Here is a 20,525-nt window from a genome sequence, read left to right as displayed (position 1 = left end):
TTTTGCCCCTTCCACCTTACTTTGTGTGCAGATCATGTGCCATTTAGTCAAAGTGGAGTTGGACACATCTTAATTCACTTGCACCATGCACCTTAGGCCATGTGCTATAGGGCCCTTTGACTTTAGACAAGGTTGGATGAAATGTACTACCAAGTAGTTTGCTTAAAGCATGCTGAACCCTTAAGAGTGGCAGATGGGCATGCAGTGAGCTGACTTTTATGCAAGAGAATGACGTTTGAGTCCTGTTGTCAACCAAAAATTGTATTTCTTTTAAAACCACAATTTGTCCTCAACCTTAACCATCAAGAAGTTGCCATATGCAGATATCATAATAATTAAATTTTAAAATCTTAGCACTGAATGTTATGTAACTGAACACCATCTCAGGTTTTGCATCATCCAATATATTAATATGGGTAGGGTTACAGGACGTTTAGCCAACTAGGACTGGATAAGACGGATAAATAATGATTCTGGCTTGGTACAACTTTTGGCTGTCATTTTTATCCGTTATGGTAACAGTGTACTCACCAAGCTCATTTCTGAGATCTGGGAGCAATGAGATAGAAGTTTGACGGTTCGTCAAATGATCAGACAAGTTGTAACCAAGTCAACAGTTCATAAAGATTATCTAAATCCCTTTATGAGGAGGTAAAATGAAAAGCAAGTGCACCTGAAATGTTGCTAATAATCTCTCATTGCACAGGAAAACTGTGTGCACACAACTACAGTAACTATGGTAGATCAAAGTTGAAGCAGGAAGTGTCTCTGTGAGTCTCATCTTCCTTTATTTCTTCAAAATAAGTTTAGCTGACCTGAAGGTTTGTTTCCAACACGCCCAATCGTCTGACTGCTTGTGTTTCTTGACATTTCAGACTTCTTTTTAGTGACATTGCCATGCTCCTAGATCTCAGCTATCACTTTGGTGAGTGCACTATGAACTGAATAATCCTTTAATGATCTGGGGTGATTGGGATGATTTGGCATCTCGAAGAAAGTCGGCCCGTTTCTGCATTTCACTCCACATGACCGAACTTTTCAGATTCAAAAGTACAGGACGCCAGGACGAACCCAAATGTCACATGCTGTATTTTCCCATGCTGCATGTAACGCAGTGACAAAGATAGTTCTTGTCTTGTCCTGAAAGTAACTTAATTATGGTGTGATAAAAGCTTCTGGCTCGACTTAAATGGCTGTTGTGAGCGTTCTGGTCCTGGATGAATTAGCATTTTAATTCTCTCAGCCCTGCTGAGGTCCAGCAGGGCAACAACCAAAACAACAATTATGGTGAGTGACATGACGTGAGCTCCGAGAAATCATCACTATATATAATCATCGGCAGAGTTCATATTCCCTCATGGCACATGAACTATTTTAAGTATTTGGAGGACTTTCTCGATCTCTTACAGGAAGTTCGGCCTCTTGCAGCTGAACACGTGTATGACCTGGGAAATATGCAAGAGGCCTCCAGAGCACAGAAATTTACTGACCATGGGGAATATTACATTATTCCTCCTACAGACCTTATAGTCTGTTTGGGCTTTGTTCCTTTAAAACCGCTTCTTCCATAACTGACACAAAGCAGTAAAATGCTTTAAAAGACAGATTATAAGCAGGGCCTGTTGACTGCCGACAATCGTCCATAGATGTCAGCCGATGTTGAGTGTTAGTGTAAGAGTCCAAAACCTCAAGGCTTTTTCACAACACTTTGAAGACATGAAGTGAGGGCCAGACCATCCACTCCAACGGCTCCAGCTCCACCTGTCAGTTTAAACAGGAAACAGTTTTGTCTTAAAAAATATGACCAACATCAGATTTTTGTCTCTCAGAGACAAGGGCAGTAAAGCTGATGGCAGTACAGTATGTGAGGTGTCCATGTGTAACCTTTACAGGGACTCCTCAGATTATCAGCTGTCTTACTCCCTCTGCTGGACACTGGTAGTCCACACAGCTGCAGGTCAGGAGAAGCTGCTGACCAGCAGGTACAGGAATGTGTCATAAAACTGATCAAGTATTCCTTAATTTATCTAGCTGATGACAAACCAACTGTGTCAAGTAAATTGTGAATATGTATGCTTCCTTAACACATTGTTATTGAAATGAGTGGCAAAAATCGGCACATTTTAGCCAGCATCGTTAAAGAATTGTCTACAAACGCATCTTGAAAGAAAAACCCATAGGACATGGAGTCAAGAAAAAAATTTTGGTCTTAGGAAATACTTGAAAAATGCTGACAAAACAATCTCACTACAAGGCCCATTCAGTAGTGGTTCTGTAGCTTTTGATCACAACATACAGTCTTCCTCAGCAGAGTCTCCCAGTTGTGGCATTGACAAGTTGATCTAAAGTGAAACAAACTAACACTAACTCTCGCTGCACTGTGGAAAATAAGACTTAACAGACTCAATTACAGACAACTGACTTTGAATTGACTGAATATAACTTTAGGGTAGACATATATGCCTATATGTTCATGACAATATTTTCAGTCCCCTATAAAATTAAAAAATAAATGTTTTGACTCAAGTTCAAGTACTTTAAGGGTTGTGTGTCATTTGAAATTTTAAATAGCAGTGCTAATTCGATCCCTGGGTTTCTCTACTAATATCAAAACAATACTGACTCTGCTTTACTTTGAAGAATATAACCATGTTTTTGTACAATTCCTTTTTTATTCCAGAGAACAAGCCAAACTTCTAAAATTTACAGACCAAAACTGGTAAAATTATGATTAATGATCAATATTGGTGCTACAGCCACATTTCAGTCAAATACACACAAACAATAACAATAAAAAGATGGAGGATTAATACAAATATTTCATACTCATTCAGAGTCCTCTCAGCTAATCTTGCTGCCCTAAAATCAAGAGAAACTGGAGTTGTACAATATGCTTTTTTTCTGTGATGAGATGATGCTTGTGTGTCTGTATCTCTTTATTTCTCTCCCATGTTCCTCTGTGCTGCTGACGGAGGCAGAGAGGAGGAAACTACAAACTCCATCTGTAGTGGAGTTTTCTCTAATGGGCTCCATACTGGCCAGTTGGAGATGATTATTTGGAGAAACACGACACTGGGCTTGGATCAAATCAGCCCAAATGTGGGCACGTTACAGGTCTGGGCATGCATGTGGACGTCCGAACATGGGAAACAGAAGTGTGTGTGTGTGTGTGTGTGTGTGTGTGTGTGTGTGTGTGAGAGAGAGAGAGAGAGAGAGAGAGAGAGAGAGAGAGAGAGAGAGAGAGAGAGTGAAAGAGAGTATAAGAGTACAGTTTATGTGCCTTTTGATCAGTGCCTAAACTTGAGGCTATGAGGAATGTTTCTTTTTCTCCTTTGAAGGCAGTTTGAGTTTTCTGTAATAGTTTTGGTTCAGCTGGGGCCTATGTGTGTGTGTGTGTGTGTGTGTGTGTGTGTGTTCAGCTTGGTATAAATGGGGGCGAGCTCTGAAATGAATATCATTGTCACATCTCGTGCCAGAGCAAATTCCCCGTCCAAAACGAGCAATTTTGGAGCCAACGCCTGCCGGTGGAAAAATCTGCCTTCAATTTTCCTCCACTGGTGGCTGTGCATGCGCTCGCCCCTCCAACTCTTTTTCTCTCATTCACACACACACTGAGCAAACCAAAGGCTGAGCGCTTTCCCTCACACACACACACACACTAAACTTGCAGATCTAGTTGGCCTGCAGCAAGTGGACCCCACAGTTTATTTTTTTCTCAATTATCCATTTAGTGTAAGTGGCAGGCGCCTGATGGGCTCCACGCCGAGAGGAAATGTTTGTATTGTCCTCATTTAACAATGGCGTTTAAACTAATACCTGATTAGCGAGAGTGAGTCACCACAGAGAAATAGATTTGTGAGACAGCTGGCTGTGACGCGACTCTGTTTCTTTGTTTTTCTAGTTCCAGTAATCGCCTCCCCTCACCCCATCACAACCTCTGCGGACACACACTTTTTTTTTCTTTTTTTTTTTACTTTAATTACCTATCGGAGTGCTTTTTTAGAGACAACTTCTTGGCTGGATTTTTTTGTCTGTACCAGATTGAGATCCGTACTGGAATATATATTTACTCAACACATATGTGTGTGGTCAGCTTTAGAGACTCACATACTGGAATTAATGAGGATTTGTAATCAACATATAAAAGGAAACTAATATTGGATGTTTGTTTGAGAATTATGTTCTTTCCCAGAGAAGTAGCCAGGATTTTGGTAATACTGAGGTCACTAGTTCCCCCTGTGGACCTTCCCCCAAATACCAAAAGGCAAAAAGTCTGGATTTTTTTTCTTTTTCATTTGATTATATTTCCATCCAGCTTAATTTCCCAACATGAAATGCCGCTTCAAAGCCTTCTCCTCACAAGGCTCTCACCTTTTGTTTGAAATACAAACTACCATTCAAATGTACAGTAGGAAACACTTTAATATGTAGTCTATAATAATCTGATTTATTGCTTGACTTGTTGTTCTGTTATAATAGACTATTGTTTCCTTTAGAGGGTTTCACAAAGAACAACAGCATAAGTCGTGTCTGCAAGTGCCCCAAAACAATATAACGTTAAAGAGACAAAGTCCGTTATCAGCTGTATTAATTATGATGGCCGGAAGAGGCCGGAGTGGATTAATGGATCAACAAAACATTGCATTTCAACACAGGAGACAGCTGTTTGTTTCCCATTTCCAACCAACAGTAAGCATTGGGTTATTATTTATTTATTTATTTATTTATTTATTTTAACTGGAACAATCCCAATTTAATGCTGATGCCTCTATATCACCTACATAAGCAAACAAGACCATGAGCAAGAAGACTGGCTTTTTCCATATTGTTACAGTTTATTCATGCCCTGGGTCCATATGTGAATCAAAATCAGATGAAACAATTTATGGCATGCACACCAGAAGAGCCTCTGTTTACATTTCCCCAGGCAAAATTTGGCAGTGAGGAGTACATTAGCCAGTTAAAAAAAGGCAGGAGATTTTTTTCTTAAGCAAATTTTATTTTTGATGTTATATTTTGTGGTTACGGCTGACACTGGGGCAGGTTCAGCAAAAAAAAAGAAAAGAATTGACTGAAGAACAACAAAATAAAAAGTAAAAGAGACAGTGATAGAGCACGGGCAAAAACACGAGTCAACCTTTGTCAGTCATTCAACAGATAGAGAGAATTTAGGGTTTGGAAATAATTCAAAACTGATCCTGAATTGGCCCTCCTTCTCACAGACAGGTATGTAATATCCATTTTATTTATAAAATTTATCGCAGGACGTGGTTATACATCAATGTATGAATTCATGTTGGTGGCTAAAACAAGTTAACTTTGTTTCAACATTGTCATATTATAGCTTTCAAACTTACACAGCCATTATTAGATACATTACCTCATCACTATGCATCCTGCAAACAGCTGTTTAAAGGAACACTGTGTTAAGATTTAGTGGCATTTAGCCGTGTGGATTACAGATTGCAACCAGCTTAAACTTCCCCTGGGTAGAATTCCGGTTAATTGTTTGGGAGGTTTTTACTGGGAGCTGATTCTCCACAGAAGTCTCTTCCTCTCGAAAACAAATGGACCAAATGGCAAAACAATGAATAAAGCAGTTTCGTGTGAAGAATCAATGTCTGTCTGAAACAGTACGGCTTGTCAGGGACTGGCTACAAGCCCAGCATCTGCTAATGTGTGCTCACCTATTTACTCTGATAATGCACAGGCAAAAGTGGGTTGCGGGTCCTTTCTTAACAGACCACAAGTGACTTGAAAAAAAATGAAAACCAAAAAAACCAACACAACTTTATTTTGAAGTACAGTGAACTTGCGCCACAGAGCTTTTATTTCCGCACTGTACTGTTTCCTGCTGTAGAGTGAGACTAATGGACAGCTATTTGACAGAGACAGCAAAGTAGCTCAATAACATGTCCAAATGCAAGTGTGATGCTGAATGTATTAAACTGTGTGGATACTAACGCGTAAGGAGAAATCTGGACCCCATGGCTGGATCAGTTGGGAACCACTGACTTAATGTGTGGTCATCTAATTTCTGATACAGACATTCAGGAGGTTTTTAGCAGGAGCTGAATTACCCGCAGAGATCTCTTCTAGAGGCTGACAATTTTTCAGGTCAGCAACTCTAGCAATTCATAAAAACATATTGGTGAAATGAACGAGTTTCGCGGCAGATAATGTGTTATTTAGAGCCTCATTGTCTGTGCCCCAATCATTCCCACTATATGGATGTACGTGGCTCTCGCGGATCTAAATATCTTCCGAAGGACTCCAAATGACACCAAACTCTGGGTGAGTAAACAACCGTATTTAATGCCAGAAATAAGGTCAAGGTTGTAAAAAACGGAACTTCCCCTTTAAGAGAGCAAAAAGTCAGAGTAGGGTGGATTTGAATGTAAAGCCAAACTTGTTTTTTTTCTAAACCCAACCATAAGTGTGTTTGCTGAACATGTACGTACATGCGTTTGTTGTTGAAAAAAACATCAATTCACGGTGTTGTACCCATGTAGCAGGTTTATTTTGAAAGAGACTTATGAAAACTGAACATTTCCTGTGAAAACGGAAGTGTATTTTGAAAACACACAATTCATGTAATAAGCTGAAGTTGACACAGCATCCCAGAATGTCAGCAACAGATACAACCAGGGGGACCTCGCACGTCATATGTCAACGTGGAAAGAGCATGACCAAGCGTTGATATGTGACAAGGTTGGTGCGAGAATATGTTGATCCTACACACTGGATCTTTAAAAAGGAAAAAATGAGTTGCATCTTTCTTTCACTTGCTTCCATAACAAATGCATGCACTAGCCAGATCAAGATCTTTATGACACAAGGCAGTGTTCATGAAAATACTACCACTTTTTCCACAGGGGCTGCAAAAATCAACACAAAATGAAAGTTCCTTGTAGTTACCTTCAACATACAGTCAGGTCCATAATTATTTGGACAATGATACAGTTGTCATCATTTTGGCTCTGTACACCACCACAGTGGGTTTTAAATGAAACAATGAATACCTGCTTAAAGTGCAGACTCTCAGCTTTCATTTAAGGCTTTTTTCAAAAATGTAGTATGAACCGTGTAGAAATGACAACCATTTCTTCACACAGTCCCCCGACTTTAAGGGCTCATAAGTATTTGGACAAACTAACATAATCATCAATTAAACAGTCAGTTTTAATACTTGGTTGCAAATCCTTTACAGTCAATGACTGCCTGAAGTGTTGGACACATAGGCATCATCAGATGCTGGGTTTCTTCCCTGGTGATGCTCTGCCAGCCCTTTACTGCAGCCGTCTGCACTTCCTGCTTGTGTTTTGGGTGTTTTGCCCTCAGATTTGGCTTCAGCAAGAGAAACGCATGCTCAGTTGGATTCAGGTCAGATGATATGACTTGGCCATTGCACAACATTCCACTTCTTTGCCTTAAAAATGTCTTTGGTTGCTTTTGCAGTATGCTTCAGGTCAATGTCCATCTGCACTGTGAAGCATCGTCCAATGAGTTTTGAAGCATTTGGTTGAATCTGAGCAGATAACGATGCCCCAAACACTTCAGCTTTCATCCTGCTGCTCTTCTCAGCAGTCACATCATCAATAAATACAAGAGAACCAGTTCCACTGGCAGCCATACATGGCCATGACATAACAGTACCTCCACCATGCTTCACTGATGAGGTGGTGCGCTTTGGAATATGAGCAGTTATTTCCCTTCTTCCTTCTCTTGTCTTCCCATCATTCTGGTAGTTGATCTTTGTTTTATCTGTCCATAGTATGCTGTTCCACAACTGTACAGGCTTTTTAGATGGTTTTTGACAAACTCTAATCTGGCCTTCCATTTTTAAGGCTAACCAATGGTTTGCATCTTGTGATAAACCCTCTGTATTTATTCTAGTGAAGTCTTGTCTTGCTTACTTAATCTCTTGCTTAACAGCAGCAGGATGAAAGCTGAAGTGTTTGGGGCATCATTATCTGCTCAGATTCAACCAAATGCTTCAAAACTCATTGGACGATGCTTCACAGTGCAGATGGACATTGACCTGAAGCATATTGCAAAAGCAACCAAAGACATTTTTAAGGCAAAGAAGTGGAATGTTCTGCAATGGCCAAGTCATATCATCTTACCTGAATCCAATTGAGCATGCGTTTCTCTTGCTGAAGCCAAAACTGAGGGCAAAACACCCAAAACACAAGCAGGAAGTGCAGACGGCTGCAGTAAAGGGCTGGCAGAGCATCACCAGGGAAGAAACCCAGCATCTGATGATGCCTATGTGTCCAACACTTCAGGCAGTCATTGACTGTAAAGGATTTGCAACCAAGTATTAAAACTGACTGTTTAATTAATGATTATGTTAGTTTGTCCAAATACTTATGAGCCCTTAAAGTCGGGGGACTGTGTGAAGAAATGGTTGTCATTCCTACACGGTTCATACTACATTTTTGAAAAAAGCCTTAAATGAAAGCTGAGAGTCTGCACTTTAAGCAGGTATTCATTGTTTCATTTAAAACCCACTGTGGTGGTGTACAGAGCCAAAATGATGACAACTGTATCATTGTCCAAATAATTATGGACCTGACTGTATGTTGAAGGTAACTACAAGGAACTTTCATTTTGTGTTGATTTTTGCAGCCCCTGTGGAAAAAGTGGTAGTATTTTCATGAACACTGCCTTGTGTCATAAAGATCTTGATCTGGCTAGTGCATGCATTTGTTATGGAAGCAAGTGAAAGAAAGATGCAACTCATTTTTTAAGCAGGTATTCATTGTTTCATTTAAAACCCATTGTGGTGGTGTACAGAGCCAAAATGATGACAACTGTATCATTGTCCAAATAATTATGGACCTGACTGTATCTTCATAGGACAGTTCATATGATATCCTATGAAAATGCACACACAACAGTTTGTATGACATCCTTTGAGTTAGTGTCCTACGAATGACATTGTGTCCTTAATGTAAAGTTATTTCATTAATGTAAAGTTACGGAGGTTAGGCCTATGTAAAGTTACTGTGGTTATAGGTTTAGGAAAAGAAACATGTTGACAATGTACCTTAAATTGACTCAAAGTTCACATGGCTACGAACATGCATCTCCTTGGAAAAGTCTTGGGGAAAGTCCTTTGTTTAGTGACCCATCCACCACCCCAACCTGCCTCCTTTACTCCTGTCAGCACACTGATCACATGATCACAGTCTTCCACAATACATGGATTATGCAGAAATTACTGGCTTGTGATTATGTGGGAGAAGTACAAATTTGGGTGCATTACTCTTTGTAGGAAAACATACAATGTATGAGAACAGCCTGTTGCTTTATATGAAAAAACATTATCAAGTCTAAATGACCAAAACAAATAAATGAATCAAAATCACAACACAAGGTCCACTTACTTTTGTCAAGGAGATGGTTTTGTCTATATCATGTGGCCCAGTATTTCAGTCATAGGATAATAAATGGCTGTATATGGGGGGAGATTATAACTACTGTCTCTGTTCAGGGATAGTCTCTGAGATTTTTCTCTGAAAGAATGAACCTTCAACCTCAATAAATGCAAATTGTTTATTTAATAGACAAATTAACAGAACCATGTCAATTTCTCAGTGTAATGTAAATTCAGGATCAGAGTGGTCTTGAACAAATTGTGTATGTTCTGATTTGTTTAACTTAATGTAACTTACATACTTGTTTTGTACTGAAAGTAGCCACATTTAAATGTATTGTGTCTTCAGATATTTGAATCACCTAATAACATACCCACCGTGAGTAAGTTTTAAATTATAAACTCCTCCCTGGTTGTGAAAATCCCTAAATTCCCAGAAAAAAGGACATCACGTCAGTTACACCCTCTAGTTCCCGACCTCACTATCTCGACTTGAAGAACCAGTCCTTCATGTGATCCAGACCCTGTTCACGCTGTGCAGCACAAGGAAAGCACAGATGATTCCAGTACACATACAGCATGATAAACTAAACCGTGCCTCAAGTTCAGCCAAGCAGCCATAAAAAGCTCTGACGCTGCAGTTTCCAGAATGTGTCTGTTCTGATCTGCTGTAATTACAAGTTTCCATGACAGAGAGCAACTTGGCAGAGCAGACAGTTGACTCTGAACTGAAACAATGCCATGATAATACATTATTACTGGTGACTTATCATTAAACATCATCCAAGTGTTTTTTTTTGTTGGATGACCTGCTTCTCAGCTCTGCAGTTTTTTGTTTTTTTTATATATCTGAGGAATTCTGTTTTTTCTTTTGACTCATCATCAGTCTGAATGGGCCTCATGAAATCTCGCTGACGCCTCACTTCCCCTGAGGAACGACTCTTCTTCATCTTTATTTTCCCCTCTCCACTCATTATGCGTGTTGTTGGACTATTGTGCTGCCGAGGATCTTTCTCTTCTCATCCAGACAGGCAGCCTGCCCTGCACACATGTTAAATCTACAGAGACAGCAGGAATGATGGGAGTGGGAGAAAATGAGGTGGGGTTCAAGTGGAGAGAGAAAAAAAAGAGGAAAAAACACAACGCTTACCTGCTACGTAGTCCATCGGTTTATTTTAGAAAGTTGTCTAAGCTCATGGCTGATACAGTGACTCCAGTTCAAATCCTGCAAAAACCACAGTTTAATGTGTCATGGCCTGCAAAGGGTGACAACCCTATTTCTGCAACAGAGCTAGTCTACAATTACACATTTTTAACAAACAACACCATTTATGGAGTGTCTATCTGCACGTAGGTGAGAAAAGTCACACCGCAGCTATTTGGCTATTTACACCCATCCCTACAATGTGTTTTTTATAAATCCCACTGTGCGCTGTGATTGTCTCGTACTTGTCATGTTAGAGAAGGGCAAAAAGGTCGGGAACTGCCCATTGGTTCGACAGCCCATTGGTTTGACATCCCATTGTTCCGACCATATTAAACTCATTGTTCCGAAGTCCGTTCCGAAATCATCATGATGCCCTGTGGTTAAGGTCTGGTTAGGTTTAGGCACAAAAACCACTTGGTTAGGGTCAGGAAAAGATCATGGTGTGGGTTAAAATGAAAAAGAAAGTGACAAACACATAAGCCGTGAGCCTGCTCCGCCTCAAGCTGGTTGCGGTGCACCATATGCCCGCCGCGAGCCGTTCAGCACCGCGGACAGTCAGACTAATGGGATGTCGAACCAATGACATGGACCCAAAAGGTCATGGTCAGGGCTAGACTTTCACACAGAAGACTAGGGTTTGGGCCATGTGTGGGTCAACTTATTATTTCGAGATTTACTTGACTTATTATTTACAGTTTTTAGGATGTACTGTGTACATAAACTTTAGACAGTTCATGTTAACCTCATATTTCAACGTTGCTAGGATGCCCAGGATTATACACCCAGATAGCCACATTGGCTATTTACCACAGGAAGCTTGCCTATGCTGCTGTACGTGCTGGGTCTAGCACTGGGTATGAGTGTATTTCCTGCCCTACCCAGAGTCAGATCATAAGATCTGTAACATCTACAGTATGTCGAGACAAAAATAAGTGGTTGGGGACATACTTACCTTAGTTTAGGACAAAAACTGAAAGCACAGGGACTACTAGCTTAACTCAAGCAAAAGTTAAACAACAGAAACAAGACAAAGCAAACTTGCCAACTGCCAGATGTTCATACTGTAGGCTGAAGTTTAAAGTTTGTATGTAACAGTAAGCATTAAAATGCTAATGTGTAGAAAGTAAAGCTGATGCTGCATTCATGCCATGTTGACAGAATGGGAAGCCTTAAAGTCACACCAGTACAGATAACCATCGCAATCTCATCTCAACTCATCAAATATTACTGCTTTGTCAGTGGACTTTTACGTCTTCATATAACACGCTAGGGTATCTTCCTGCATCTGCTGTTGCTCATATTTAGGGGCTGTGATGTGACATGAATGCAGCATTAGCCTAAGTAATATTTGGTGGCCTATAGCTCAAAAAAAAGCTTAACCAGACTGCTGTATGTTCACATGCTAAATTGTTAGCATTCGACTTTTAGCAAAAGAGCACATTTATAATGGTAGCAAACATTTAGCATTTAGCACAGGAACTTGGTATGACTCCAGTGTGTATTATTTCAAGTGGTTACCCCCAGTGTAAACCCTGTATAACACTAGGTAAATGAAATGTAGCCTTAATGGTATTGCTAAAGCTGTTTTTACAGTTGTGGGAGTTTGTTAACATGTTTAACTAGGTGCAAACAAGCAGGATGCTATAGATTCTTCTTAAATCACTGCATCAGTTGTTTTAGGCTAAACATTACATTTCATATCCAACGGACTGCTGTGTGGACCCCAGGAAGATTAGCTGTATTTTTCTGGCCAACTGTGTCAACCTCTCCACAAGATCTTCAACCTCAGTCTACAGTTAGGGCGGGTGCCGGCACTGTGGAAGACTTCCTGTGTTGTGCCGGTACAAAAATTAAATGTCCAGCTGAACTTAATGACTTCAGACCAATAGCCCTCACTTCGCACATCATGAAGACCTTGGAGCAGCTGATTCTATGACTACTGAGACTTGAGGTCAAAGACAAACTCGACCCCCTGCAGTTCTCATACAAAAAACACACTGGAGTGAACGATGCTGTCCTCTACATGCTTCATCGTGCCCTAGCTCATCTGGAAGAACCTGGCGCTTATGTGAGAATCATGTTCTTTGATTTTTCAAGCGCATTCAACACCATCCAACCCAACATACTCAAAGACAAGCTCACAGAGATGGCAGTGAATCCTTCCTTTATCTCCTGGATCACAGATTACCTGACAGGAAGGCCACAGTACATCAGGTTGGGGAACTATGTTTCTGGGACAATCAGCAGCACAGGGGCTCCACAAGGGACTGTTCTGGCTCCATTCCTGTTCACACTGTACACGGCGGACTTCAAATACAACTCTGAGTCCTGCCACATCCAGAAAGACTCGGACGACACTGCTATTGTGGTGTGTATCAGGAATGGACAGGAATCTGAATATAGGGATTTGATAAAAGCCTTCAGTGACTGGAGTCACAAGAACTGTCTCCTCCTGAACACTGCAAAGACCAAGGAAATGATCATAGATTTCCGCAGGTCCAAGCCCCCTCTTCAGCCAGTGAATACCTGTGGGGTGGACATCGAGGTGGTGCCAAGCTATAACTGTGTCTGTATACACCTTGATAATAAGTTGGACTGGTCCCTAAACACAGACACTCTCTACAAAAAGGGGCAGAGCCACCTCTTTTTCCTGAGGAAGCTCAGATCTCTCAACATCTGTAGTAAGATGCTGCAGATGTTTTATCAGTCTGTGGTGGCAAGTGTGTTGTTTTATGCTGCAGTCTGCTGGGGAGGAAGCATCAGACACAAAGATGCAAGGGGGCTGGACAAACTAGTCAAAAGAGCTGGCTCTGTGATTGGAGTCAGGTTGGACACACTGGAGGAGGTGGTGGAGAGATGCACACTGAAGATGTTCGAAGCCATCATGAACAACCCAGATCATCCACTCCACAACACCTTGATGGACCAAAAAAACTGAGGTGGACGGCTCTTCTCTCTTCGATGCAGGACAGAGAGATACAGAAGACCCTATATACCAACAGCCATCAGGCTTTATAATTCTTTGACATATAATAGATGAGCTGAGAGATAATTAAATTTCCCCTTGGGGATGAATAAAGTTATTATTATTCTTAATAGGGATCCTAAAAATCAAACAAACTGCTGATAATGGTAACGTTGCTGCTATATTTGCACCCTTTTTCCCACTAGCTACTTCTGTAGTTCTTTTTTTAGATCTCAGGACCTAATATTTCTTGACAGAGTTTTCTTCCTTGATGTGATCTCAAACCTATTCAACGTATTTTGACAGTGAGAGCAGCCTTTTGTGTTGTCTCCTGATGCGGAAACAGTCGGCAGTTCTAGTTCAAAATTTGTTGGTTAGGGTTAGGAAAAGATTGTGGTTGACATTAGTCAAGTTAGTCAATTCACGTAACTAAAGACTCACATAACTAACAACTGGTGTGACAAAATATGTTGACTTTTAGTTTCACACAGGACATAAACATCGACTCCTTGGTCAAAGTCCTGTGCTTGTTGGACCGATCCACCTGTCCCCCTGCTTGCCCTAAGCGGACTTTTTTGCTCTCTATACTACATCTGTTGCACTGAGCATAATAATGACATGGATGTATTTACATTAGAGATGGTTGAAAGCCCTGTGCATATCATACAGATGCTAAAGGGTGCTCCCAGCATCATTATAAAGACAACAAGGCTATTGACCAAGCAGCATATTTTGACACCCTGGGATTGAGTCCAGGCTGTTTTTTCCACTTACGTTGATGGTTTTGGCATGGTGACTCCTGCTCTCTCCCTCCCCTCTAAACCCTGTATTCTTTGGGGACCTGGTCATACACCATCTCTCCACCAGATGCCCTCTGGGATTCCTGGCCTTTCTGGGTTAGCATGACCCAGCCTCCTACTTCTCTTGCCCGGTCATTCTGCCACACCTGTTCCTCATTCCCTCAGTAAGCTCCCACAGTACATACACCAATCACTTCCCCCTCTCCTCTGCAAGATGGTCAGTGTCACTGCATTCCAGCAATTCCTGTCACTGTTCCTGCTGAAAAATAAGAATACATAAAGAGGCCACACAGATATTTTTTTAAGTGAATGTCGACATTGTTGCGAGCAGTTGAGGCTCAAATGATTTGCTTTGTTGCTTTGGAAATATTTGAGTCATAACAAGTCCTTCCAATATTGAGTGCCATTTTATTTTAAGGGGAACTCTTTAATTTGCCATCATTGAACCTTCATCGCCATCTCCATCATCAAGAGCAGCAACTTCAATCACCATCATCATTCAACAGTGAGTAACTCAACGAACAGAATGCAAAAGTACTCATTAAAAATAAAGTTTTTGGAAATGTGGAACATATGTTTGTAATGACGGAGCCACCTGTGAGCCGGCAGGGCTGAGGTTGTGATGGATATCAGTGCCATGCTGGGGCCAGGCGTTGTGTAGCCTATCCTCCAGCGATGAAGGTTTTGATCTTTACATCAGCTCTGGCTGCAGGAATGAGCTAATATTAACAGTCAGCTGAAATGTCCTGACTGCAGCCGGCACGTCACACGCAATTATGACAAATTCAAACAAACACAGCAGGAAACTGAAGAGAGAGAGCCGAGTACTTTCTCGAGTATGTAGTGCAAATGTTCATAAACCTAATGTCACTCATCAACACACATCTACACACCCACAGTCAGTGCACAACATTTGATTCATGCTGGGGAGACAGTACTCACGCAGACATAATAGCTTTAAAATGTAGAACTGATTCAACATTATGACAACCTCATTTATATAGTAGCTGCCTGTTCATTTAATTGCAGCTACGTGATGATCCTATTTGCCAAGAAGAAATAGTTCCAACACATAACGCCCCCTGAATTCACAAATTGTTGTTTTAACATTTATGTTCACATACAGATTAATCAAAAATACATGCTTGTGTTAATCAGTGAGCTTTTGAGGTGTTGGTGGGTGTTTCCTACTTCTTCCGATCTTTATACTATGCTAGGCTAAACACATTCTGACTCCAGCACATTATACACATACATATCATCTCTGTTATGGACTTTGTTTCTTCCTCTCCCTGTAGATATCCTTGCAGTGACTACGTTCACACAAATATTTCACTATTATTCCAATGACAGTGTTCCGAGTTTGTTGTAAGCAACATATTCTGTTTGGATATTCTGAATTAGGCGTTACTCCGAATGTGGCATTTTATGATTAAGACATGTGGGATATATCAATATTATTCAGGTTTTAGGAGTACCCTTTCAACATGTATACACCGCATTTGGAATATGCGTCTCAGCTGGAGTTTTTACTGCAGTTTGTGACACACGGCCTCTTGACTGTTTATGGTCAGCTCTGTATGTGGTACACAAACCAACTAGCTAACAGTTTGCAGCTACTACTTTTAAGCATTATGAAAGGCTTGAATATCAACAGGTTTTTGGATATGCACAAATATGGCAACACCGACCTTTTTTAAGAGGATGGTTGAAGGAATGATGATCTGATGAAAAGGAGCATAATGGCACAGGCAGGTCCACCCGTGCAGAGCACACCCATTTCAAAGAAACAATAATGGGAAAAGAAGACAATGACCTCACAGCAGTTTGCTCATTATTTAACCCTTTGTTAATGATTTCCTGTGATCATCATACTCACAGATGATTCCCAAGACTGGTGGGATGCTTTAACTCAATGTGTCGTTTAAAATTTGTTGCTGATGTGGCTGACATTCAAACTTGTATTTACATAAAAATGTAAGATTTTATCCATTGCCATCTGTACTGATTTCATACAAGTCCTTCAAATATCCATATGAACTGGCTTCAGCGGTACAGTTGGCTGCATTGTCTGAATCGCAATTAGCACAAGACATGCCTGTGTTGTGTCAGCATGCTGGTTGCTGTAAATCCACAAGTACTGTGAAACACTGTGTGAGTGTTGTTCACTGTCGGAAGAGTGATTGACGCTCATGTGCAAGTTTATTGGTTGAAAATGGATACTTTCACCAAAATATGAGCATGTTCAATGAATGCAGTCTTCAAGGCGTTCATACATAACACTAAAAGTTCAAAAGTCTGAAGGGCAGTGTGGTCATCTGATCAGATCTTGCAGAATGCGAGAGTCTGTGTGCGTGTATGTGTGTGTGTATTCTATGATGGCTCCAGATGCAACATGCAATCTATACACACTCCTCTCAGTCTGAAGAGTGACTTCCTCACTCATTCAGGGAAAACACATTGAGGCCACATGTATCCAGACTGGTCTATATACACACACAAATGTGTGCCCACATGACAAAGGGTGACAGTGGGGCAAGAATAACAGAGGCTGTAGTTCAACATTTGGCCACCAGGTGACATAAAAGCAATTGTTGGCACAGGCTCGTTTGGAGGAAGCAGGTCTGCTGTGTGGGAGAACTGAGGAAACATGAAACAAAACCTAAAAATATAAAAGAAACAAGTGGAGGAAAATATAAAATGATGTATTCTGATGTGGAGAAAAAAGATAGCAACACACAGGGATAGACTATCTCATTGTAGGTAGAAGGGGACAGGGGGAGCAGACCATGAACAATAAAAATAATTGCTCTGGAGGTTGTCTTCGAAATGAAATGTAGTTAAGAAGCATTCAGTGGGATAAAATGGAAACAGACAACAAGTACAAGAACCTCTAAGCTGTAAGGAACTTTAGTACAGTGCAACCTCTGCATTTGTTCTCTTTAATCACTGCTCCTTTGTTTTGCTTTATGTGCATGTTCTCAAAAGCTAATATACTGTAACACTTTTTTGCTTGAGGAAACATCATTTCGGGGGGCACACCCAGAATTAGACTATGGTGAGGAAACAAGACATGTTTGCACATCAAATTTATTTGATTCAGTAATATTTCATGTGATCTTTATCATCCTGCACAATGGTCTATGATGCTATTTCAGAGACACACTGACAACTCCTGCAGCATTTGAAACCATTCATCCCCCGAAACATTCACCTTTAAACATATCTACTATCGTCTATTAAGCAATTTGTGTCGTTAAACTCACCAGGCCATGACCACAGTGTCCTACATGATAACTTTAATGACTCCCTCTCCCCCACCTTGTGTGACGCAGTTACCTCATCATGGGGGCTTCCCATCTGTTTACATTTGGACCGTGTGTCCCCTCTGGACATGCTCTCCTGTCCCCTCTGTTAACACGTTTTATCCCGCGAACTGACCTCTCTCGTGACTGTGAGCCAAAACGAGCGCACGGGCCTCCCCGACGCATCACGAGGCTTTTTCTTTGATGTCTGGGTACACCGCACCGCTGGGAGGAAGAGGAGGGAGGAGGGGGGACGCGTGAAACATCCAGTCTGCCGTTTATTGGGTCGCGGAGGGGGGACTCACCGACCAATGAGCTGAAACGGGAGCATCGGCGGTGGCGTCTGAGCAGCAGCAGCAGCAGCAGCATCTCTGACTCCTGATTGTGGTAATAACCGGGGATGCTGGCGGATGGATCTGGACTCTGATCGGGACTGGATGACGCATGGTTAATTAAAGGATACCGGTGATCCGGTGATGTGCGTGGAGGATCCCGTCGACGTGATAAGACGAAGATGGAGTGGGGACTGCAGCTGTCACCGCCACACACAACACTAGTCAGGAACTGAGAGGTAATTCACTGCATGCTGCAATGTAGCTGATGATAGAAGTGGTATTACATAATGTGGAGGGTGTGATAACAGTATTGTTTTATATGTATCTATGTGAGCAATGTGTTGCTTTTATTCCAGCAGACAGTTTATAGTTGCAGCATTCACTCGCCCAGCAGGCTCACTGTGTTGGCTCTAGTTAATTTTAAACCAGGATCCAGAGTGTTGATGCTGTCAGTGGGTGACAGCTGTCTGATGGAAGTGTCTGTCTGCTCTGAGCCAATAACTGTTTCCTGTTCACTATTGATGTATTGATTTCTGAGCTGCATGACACCCAGCAGGCCCAGTGTGTGTGAGGAGTTCTGCCTGTGTGTGTTTACTGTTTGTTTTGATGGATCGGCTATCTCAAGGAAGTTTCAGGTCTCTCCAAGTTGATTTTCAAACTGTAGTGAATGAATGGAGGCCAGCACATATACATTCTGAAGATGATGGAGGGAAAACACATTCACAGTTTTAAAGCATCATGCTTTAGGATATATCAGCAGATAATAGGCTAAATATGGAAAACACTGGCATGGCCCTTTTACATCCACACATTAGCCTCGTTCTAAGAGGTTTAAAGTATTAGAATAAAGACGTGGTTATATGCAAATCCCATTATAGTGTGTTTGTCATTCTCACTGGGGTAGTAAGAGAACCAGCTCTGAATCAAAGAGCATACAAACAATTCATAGATCATCAGATGAAGACAGAGCAGCCCTTTTGCCCTTTTGGTATTTTTTGTCATTTTAGTGTTCTAAATATATCCTGAAAATGTAAAAATTAAGCCAGTTTAGCATTCAGAGTGAGATTAGCCCTGTGTTAAAAAATGTAAAGGGGTGTGTTGCGTCAGGTAAAGGTGGAACAATGAAATACTTTCCAGGAAGTCCAGTTTGAATAACGGATCTGTGAATTTGAATGCTTATCAGATGCAAAACACTGCAAGACAGTTTGTAAAACTCTCTCACAGCATTTTACAACTGTCATCATGGAAGCAACTGTTCTATCTTTTGCTGTGATGATTGTGAGGTTAATAGTAGGCATTTAGCATTCAGTTTACAAAGTAAGAATGTGTGCTTGCATTTATTCAGCTGGCCACTGAAGTGATTTGCTGGATGACGTTGCGTTGCAGTAAAGTTGAGCCACATTCAACTTTTTTACCAGGGGATCCTGCATGTTTTTGAACTGGCCTCCTTTTGCCTTCAGGTGATTATCAGTCACTGACTAATACATCACATGAAATGAACAAATGAAAAAGCCTGTGCAGGATATTAACTTAATATTAACTCTTTATGAGTTTGATTGGTTGATGTTTGAGCAGAGGTTCAGTGTAGCTTGTCGAACTTATGCAGAGCTCACTCATTTGTATACTGTACTTTGACCTGCTCACCTCAGGTCAGCACTAACCAGACTGGAAATATATAACCTCACTTGCCTGTTATATTTTCACGTAAAGACAGCAGACTGTTTTCTGCTGGTGATTTCATATCATCCACAATAACTGAATAACTTTTTTCATGAGAGACTGTGTCTTCAAATACACAGTTTTTATCATCACTTTATCACTACTACTGTTAGAGGCAGACGTCATACAGCAAATAAATACATTTCCTTCTGTACAGCTTCAAGGTTCTATTACTTTGCTGGCTTCCCTTATTCATTTCATTATTGTCCTCCTTTCCTTACTTTCTCTACTGATCGGAAAATCCCCAAAAGTGGAGATACAAGTTTTTTATTTGCCACCGAAAGTAAACTTAACAGTTCACTACAACAGGTACTTGAGATATTGACTTTGAACAAGTTTTGCATATCTTGGCTGTCTTGGTTGGCTGTTAGTCATTTAAAGGGGCATTGCTGTGTTTGTGAAAAATGTTAGCTTTTCTTGAAATAAAAAAGAAACAGCTTTGTTTCAAGCTTCTTAGTGATGCATCATTTCTAGACAATGTGGTAGGTTATTTAAGTATTTTTAAGGTAAGATATAAAAAATATAAGGAAAATACCACCAAATATGGAGATTAATGGTTTTTACAGTGTTGCATTTTTCCACAGTGGCATTTCTGCTTTTACTTCAGTAAAGCCTTTTTATTGTCTGCCACTGCTGAAGGGGTTCAGTTATTATTTGAGCCAAAACATCACACTGACTTATTGATTATTTGTAAAAGTAGTGTTTCGTAATATGATCCTCGGATGGGGGTTGGTATATGATGCTTATTAATAATAAATGCATGTCAGTGTTGACTAGCTTTTAGTGAAAACATCTGCAGGACAATAATAACG

At 40.8% G+C, this 20,525-nt stretch overlaps 1 protein-coding gene across 2 annotated transcripts in view; it reads left to right on the top strand.

Annotated features, from left to right (window-relative positions):
- The first annotated feature begins 18,090 nt into the window (after positions 1 to 18,090).
- The window catches only part of pde4dip (phosphodiesterase 4D interacting protein), a 120,012-nt gene continuing 117,577 nt past the window's right edge, over positions 18,091 to 20,525 (top strand). The window contains exon 1 of one of the 2 annotated variants that reach the window (XM_033622646.2): positions 18,091 to 18,230. The gene's annotated coding sequence lies outside the window, so the exon portion shown is untranslated. The remainder of the gene's footprint in view (positions 18,231 to 20,525) is intronic. The other variant, XM_033622644.2, reaches the window with a different exon arrangement.

The sequence above is a fragment of the Epinephelus lanceolatus genome, chromosome 6, assembly GCF_041903045.1.
Source record: "Epinephelus lanceolatus isolate andai-2023 chromosome 6, ASM4190304v1, whole genome shotgun sequence".
NCBI classification, from domain to species: domain Eukaryota; kingdom Metazoa; phylum Chordata; class Actinopteri; order Perciformes; family Serranidae; genus Epinephelus; species Epinephelus lanceolatus.
Note: the sequence above shows the minus strand (reverse complement) of the source record. Positions and strands in the feature narration are given on the sequence as shown.